The sequence below is a fragment of the Brienomyrus brachyistius genome, chromosome 15 (genome assembly GCF_023856365.1).
Source record: "Brienomyrus brachyistius isolate T26 chromosome 15, BBRACH_0.4, whole genome shotgun sequence".
In the NCBI taxonomy this organism is placed as follows: Eukaryota; Metazoa; Chordata; class Actinopteri; order Osteoglossiformes; family Mormyridae; genus Brienomyrus; species Brienomyrus brachyistius.
In genome coordinates, this window is record NC_064547.1 from 21,726,308 (window position 1) to 21,733,924 (window position 7,617).

A 7,617-nucleotide genomic window follows, 5' to 3' on the forward strand; every position below is an offset into this window, starting at 1 on the left:
AGTGGATCCCTGTTCATTCTATACCAAAAGGAGGCTCCACTCACTACAGTATTACTAGACGGGCTACTCGGGGATAGGGTGACCAGATAATCCATGCCAGGGAAGACACTTGGAACTAGGGCAGGATTTGTAAACTACCATTTAAATTAAAAGCACCTAGATTTCACTTAAGCACTGAGTTCTTGCTGCGTGCTGATTGGTCACTCTCCTATAATCATGCACGTGTCACTAGTGTTAATGTGAAACAGCTGGATGAGTCTTTCAATCAAGGAAACAAACCAGTCAACGCACAAGATCGAAGAACTGAATGATTTAGTCAAGCACAGGAGCTTTTCAGTTTTAATGCAGTTTGCAAAATCTGAAGTAGCTCAACCTGTCCTCCCTGACATGGATTATCTGGTCACCCTACATGGGGAAGAACGTGCAAAGAGATTTCCTTATTCTTCTTGATAATCAGGGACAATTACGCAAGTTAGCATGTTTTCCCCCATGTATTATATGCAAAGTCAAAACATACAGGCAGCTGTTCGACCTTTAACGAACGCTTTCATCACAGTGGTAGTGTATTTTTTGTTTTATCAGTAGGCTAATTAACCAGAGTTACACTCCTTTAAGTGTAACAGCTGTCTGTCAGACACTGGGGTTACCTTCCCCCCATGTTTCCGTTCGATTTGGGGAGGCACCGATCGAAATCTCCTGCCGTGAAAACAAAATGAAGTTCCACGTGCAGACAACGATTCCGTCCGAGAGATAAAGTTTCAAAACTCCCGGTGAACGTGTATTAAAAACGCAAAATAACATCTGTTCACAATCCAATTCATGCCCTTTGACTAAAAAAGTATACCTGAGATATGTAATTCAAACCATGCTTACTTTTACACAATGCAGGATCTTAAAAATAATGTCTTTGTTACACAGTTAGCACGGTTAGCTGACATTAAAGGCGGAAAATTACTTTTCTGCAGTGGAACAAGACAGTTATTCTAACAAGATTATAGGTGCTAGAACAGTGAAGGCTACTACTAGCTTGACTTCCATTTGCTTATTAGTTTAGTAATTTGTTTATGCAAGACAGACATGCTTGCTTGCGCGGTCACCTGTGGTCAGCAGCCTCTTTCACAAAACCAGACTTCTTGCTTAGCCGGATGACTTGTCGGATTTAAGGAACCCAGGTTAGAAGGACGTCAAATTTGTTCAATTACATTTAGCCCAGACCACCTTAAATCATACATCATCCAGCTAAGCAAGAAATCCGGCTTTGTGATGCAGACCCCAGGTTACGCGCTAAAACGTGAAGCAAATGACGATTAATAATTAACAATCTTAGCGATCTCTTCAGCTCAGCATTCACTGAACAGCGATCAGCTCATAAATTGCAGGATTTTGTGAGCTCCCGTTAATCTCAAACACATCAGCGCAGAAATGCTTTAATACTAGTTGCTTGTGCCTGAAGTTTGTGTGGATTTGGGGTGATGTGTGTGTCTGTTGGTGACCCAGGGACTTAACTTCTGTTGCAAGGCTGGGGGTCTACCATACTACAAAAGTGTAGTTTGCATATTTTCCCTCTGTCCAGTATGTTTTCCGCTGGGTATTCCAGCTTTTCCCTGAAGTCCAAAAATATTTAACAGACTTTGCATTTATAAATTTTTCATAGTGTGTATGTTCTCTGTGATGGACGGGCCTCCCATCCAGGGTGTCCAGTACTGTCTGTTCTGTGCTTCCTGAATAGGCTCCAGGTACTGAGAAGTACTTGGAAGATGGATGAGTGTTTTAGTCATTAGTTCAAACTTCAATGCTTCATATCAGTGTTGCCCAATCCAGTCCTTGGGGACAGACAGTCCACGTTTTTACTCCCTCTCTGATCCAGTAGGGAGCAAAAATATGGTCTGTCTGGCAGGGAGCTGGGATGGAGCAAAAACGTGGGTTGGGAAACACTGCATTATATGAACACAAACCACACGTTTGGGTCCAAAGATGAGATGTTGGTAGTATCCTGCCAGTCACATTGCACACTGCGCTCTCCCTTACAGTGTAATCTACGGAAACTGGCAGGCACAAGTACATAGCTTCTCCAAATACAGCTTAATGAAAAGGGGGGCGATTTTCTTGAGCTGTTCTTGAACTGTTGAACCTTACAGGCTTTCTCATCCCTCCAGGGGACACGGCTGCTGGTCCGCAGTGGTCCAGGTGAAATGGGATGTGAGCAGCAGTTACCGTATCTAGCTATCCAATCAATTATTTAAAGCTATTTTAAATACACAGGAGGTCGAATTAGTTGACATTATACCAAAAAAGGACACATAACAGAGCGCAGTTTAATTCAGCCGTATGAAACACGTGTTTTTACCAAGCACAGATCTCGCTCACAGTGGGTAATGGGCTTTATTCTCATAGGGGAACAGCGTTTGAACTTGACCAGAAACGTTTACAATTGACCTGAGAAATGTAACATTCTTCGGTGCCTTAAAGCACATCAGTATATTAAAATATAATTGAACTGACAGAAGGTCTCACCTTCCACTTGTCACCTAATTCATGTAGATGTTGACACGGGTGGGGGTGAAACACTGGCAAATCCATCTTTTTAATAATTCAATTAGAGAACATTAACCTAGAGAAATGTAGCTCTTTCGGGGCAATTTCTCAGTGGTTTGCTGTCTTTGGTTACTTGCTTAATTGGCCAGCATAACCATGTCCCCTCAGTCTTTCATCTGTTCTCAATTAAAAGATATTTAGATGTGGGATATTGCAGAAATAGCCCCTACAGAACAGGCACAGTGATAAAGATCACTGATTATAACTCTGTATTCTAATCTGAAATGCACTGCGATAGGTCGGTTGGCCATGACATGAATATGAATTACAGTAAAGCACATACATGAAACAGGAAGAAAGCCCTTGCCTTTTATGGAATATATCGTCACATCCTTGCTGGCAACTCACTGCAACACTTCAAACTGGAACTGTTTAATGGAAAGTTGCGTCAAAATATATTTTCCGATCTGTTACACCTGTTTAAACTTAAATTCTCTGTCATAGACAGGGTATGAAGACTTGTGTTAGCCACACACATCTTCTTTTATCATTTCTGATGCAACTACTGGAAGTAAAGAAGTGCTTGTAAGTCAAGACATTCAAAGCAAGTCAAACATGTACTGTACTATACTATGATATACTCTTACTACACTTTACTATCCTGTAAGTTCGGAAGTGTAGCAGATATTTGTTTTGGGTGGGTAGATAATAATGAAACAGTAATTGAAAATATACTGGTTTTGCAATGGATTTTCAGAAGATGCCTATGAGTGCAAGGTGAAAAAATGAGGTAGACAGTTATAAAGGTAATACTTTACTTGACGGCACACAAATACAGACGCTCCTCTACTTACGCACTTTCAACTTACGAAGTTTCAGACATACGAACGAAGAGGACTGTAAATCCAAATTGTGTTCATTGGCCTCCTGGTTCCTTTCCGAAACATTATCTTTTTTTCTGCGTGCCAGTTCCGCCTAGTATGACTTCTGGCCGCTACTCCCGCCACACAGCAGCGTAGCGTGTGAACTCCCAGCATCCTAGTTCTTAGTACTTGCGTATACCCTTAAAATGAAGTTGAATAATGAGTTACAAACATTTCAAGTTACGAACGGCCATTTGGAACGTATCTCGTTCGTAAGTAGAGGAGCGTCTGTATTTAGAAATAACTCAGTTACTTTTAAATTGCAAATGTTGAACAAATTTAGTCGCTACTTGAGATAAAAGACGTCAAAATTCATTAGATGAACCAGGGGTGGCAGAAGCATTTTGAATGTTGGGGGGGGACACTGGCATAAATGTGGGGGGGTCCAAACAAATAATTATGAAATGTGAGGGGGACACGTCCCCCTCAGATTTAATGGCGGCGGCACCCATGAGATGAATAAACATGATCAGTATTTCACTTGCGTTATTAGTTAGTTATTCCTTAGGAGTTCCTTCAGTAATTCACAAAGGTTTACAGAATTAACAGATACAGTAACAAATAAAGTAACTGCTTGGGATGAAAGATAAATCATGATTTATTAATGATGGATAAATATGACACATTTGTGTTCACCATAACTTACTCCTTCAGTAGTTCACAAAGGTTTACAGAATTAACAGATATAGTAACATATTTGTTAACTGCTTGGGATAAAATGCACATCACGATTGATTAATAATCAATTAACATGAGATAACTAAAACTTAGTTTGTGGTTAATTAATACATAGATAATAGTATACTATATTATTTGTGCCCTGTGAAGTATAGTATCACCATTATAAACAAAAGATAGTTTTATTTAATAAACTGAATGTAATTTCATAAATTCTCATTTACGCCCCCTGGCCATGGCCTGTGCTGCCTGGGACAGGCTCCTGGCCTTCTGTTACCCGCTACTGGATAAGCAGCTGGGCGTCAGCTGGGTGAATTTCATCAATTCAAATGTGAATTTCATGAACTCCTGAATTTCTTCCTTCGTCAGCTGAGGTGATTTTGGAAGTGCAAGTTGATCGGTTTTCCGTGAAACAATACGATGCCAAAGCTTCACATAACACGCAAAGTTCACCTTTTGAAGGACGGAAAACGTTGATGGTGTACCACTAAACCTTTCTTTTTCCCCTGGCTCACCCCCCCCAGTCATACCTACACCCATCCATGTTCCTGTGCGGGCACCAGCAGCAGAACCCCAGCGCAATACTACAAGGCTGGGCTTGACCTTTTCGCAATCAAAAGCCCAACAGCTGTGGCTTATCAGGCCCCCAGTGTGCAGTGCATCTCCTGCAGTGGACCTCCAGGAGATCGCACCGCGGGTACCACCTAACAAGATAAAACAGCCTGCTATCATAGCTCATTCACCGAAGATCGGGACTCACGGTCTGCAGCCTAACCTGTTGACTGCTCCACAACACAATATCGCTAAATAATGCTCTGTGCCACAAATAGCATAGGTGACGAAATTGCTTTGATTTCTGTCCCTCTCTGGTTTCACTTTTCCAAAGGGACTCTTCAGGACGCCGCTGTGTGTCAGGAAAAAACTCACAAAGAGTTATAAAAAAAAAAATCATAACCAGTAGCTGCAAATCATGAAGTCATTTCTTAGCTGATAGTTTAAACAATTGTATTGTTATGGTTATATGCTGTAAATGCACTGCTTTGAACTGGACAGTAGCTGCAACCTGCTGCTCTAGCATTTGCATAAGTCCGGCATTGATCTGGGGTCAAAGGCCATGGAATTTATGTGTTTTCATGACGTATTTCTTTACAGTTTTGCACGTGTATTGGGTAAATGTGGTAGCTGCTGTATAAAAGTAAAAACGTTAAAAATCTGACCTGAAACATTTTAATTCAGCCCTTTTTCAAATTAAATCACAAGTGTTTTAGACAGGCACATAGATAGATAGATAGATAGATAGATAGATAGATAGATAGATAGATAGATAGATAGATAGATAGATAGATACTTTATTGAACCTGCAATGAAAATTCATTTGCATAAAGCAGCAAAGGAACAATATGATTGGATAAACATTAAATTATCTGGGGCATCATTATCTGTTTTAAAGGCTGTCCTGGCATGTGAGTGGTGAGGGTGGCATTTTGGAAAGGGGGGGGGGGGCAGTTCTTAGCACACCGTAGTGGAATGAGCATATATTATATATTATTATTTAGATATATTCATGAATTTTTTTTTCTCTACTACCTTAACGAGTGTTAATTCACAATGCTGACGTGCGGCTTTTCGGCAGATTCATCTCTCCGAGATCCATACATTTGGCTGGAGAGGTTCAGGAACACTGACTTGGGTTAGGTATTCTGGGACTGGTAATGAATTCGTAAAGTGCTCTTAGAGCTGTGAGCAACAGCCACCGCGGCTTGGATGAACAAGCGTGCGAATATCCAGTTCAGAAGCCCATCTGATTCTATTGGCAGTTCACGCTTTAATAGAAAGATCGCACTCCGTCACAGACAAATACAGCACTATTTATGGAAATGGGCCATTTAAAAATTTCGAATACAGTGGGCAGTAGCTGCCATGACGAGTGGTTGCTGTTTTATTGAATCGTGCAAAACTTATGCCTTACCACTGCTGATGTTGTTTAAATATTGCCATGCCCCCCCCATGACGAAAGTGCATGCAGGTACCATTTCCAGGCAGCTGAAAGCTCACTTGAATGAACATAAAAGTGCCATCGGACACAGTGATGAGAACTCCCCAGGAAGCAATGCATTTTAAAGAGTAGAATCGCAATTCACACACCCTAAGACGTAGTGGCATAGAGCAGGTCCAGCTTAGTTGTCACAGTAGGGATTTAGACACACAACAACAACAACAAGAAAGGTCAATAGTAAGTCTTTGTGGATTTAAACTTTAAGACGGGGGTCTCTAAAAGGAGATGGTGGACTTTTCCTGTTTAATATGTGGTTCTCAATCCAGCACCTGTTCCTTCTCAGTCTCAGTGAAGAAACAACAGGGTTGGCAGACCTGTGGGAAGCCGTTCTCAATATTCTTCGGCTTTATCTTCAGCTTCTAATCCTGAGGTGACGGTAGCTCATGATCAACCAAATGTCCAGCTCTATCTTTGGTCAAGCCTTATCCAACCACTGGAATGCCTCATCTGCAAATATGTGGGCCTACAGCTACATAGTGATTTGGCTCAGCGTGCTGTTTAATGCCTAATTGCTTTTCATATTTCAAGTGAGCCATATTTTCAAGTGATCTTATTTTTGTAGACACCCCCATTTAAATAATTGTTCTTGAAGTTTTATGTACAGCTCCTGTGCTCAGAGTTTTACCAACTGCTTACAATCAAGATCTTAAAACATAAGCAAATTATGACAGAGTAATGAGCAGCTAAAATGATATTTTATGCGTATTTAGAATCCACGGTAGCAGCTGTTATAAATCGTATTCTACCTATGGCTCAGTAATAGTTTACGAAAGGATAGGGCCAATTAATTAGCGAAACTGTACTCTTAACGTGCGAGGATAACCAACGATCACGCGCCGTTTCCACATTCGTTAATTACAGATATTTTGCACACTAAGGAAGTAAAGGTTTTATTTTTCTACTTCTCTACTTTAACAAGCTTTACTAATGCAACGCTTAATTTCGAGGACAAGAAATCGCACCTTTCTTGAAATTCGGAACACGTAGCTGGTGGCAAACAGTTACAATACATTCTGTTTGCAATGTTAATTTCTTTCGTTTAACACATATTTTAGCATAATTAACAGGAGCGAGACAATCTGCTGCTAATTGATTCTGCGTTCAGGCAGCTGATTCACATTCACTGCAGCCTTTTTCTCCGCTCGCTCTTTTTCTCTCTCTCTTGAACGCAAGAGGGTGAAGGGCTCGGCTTGCTTTATTAATGAAAGCCATCTGTGCCGTAGCTGAGCAAGCGAGAGAGAGAGAGAGAGAGAGGACTGGGGGGGTTAAAAAATAAATCGATCGAGACCTCAGTGTTTAACGTGGATAAACTGTCCATAAATGTCAGAAGGTGAGGTTCGGACAGCGTTTACGTCCAACTCATCTGTAGCGGGCTATGGGGCTCTGCTCTATTTAGAGGACTCTTTGCGTCCCCTTTTCCCCTGG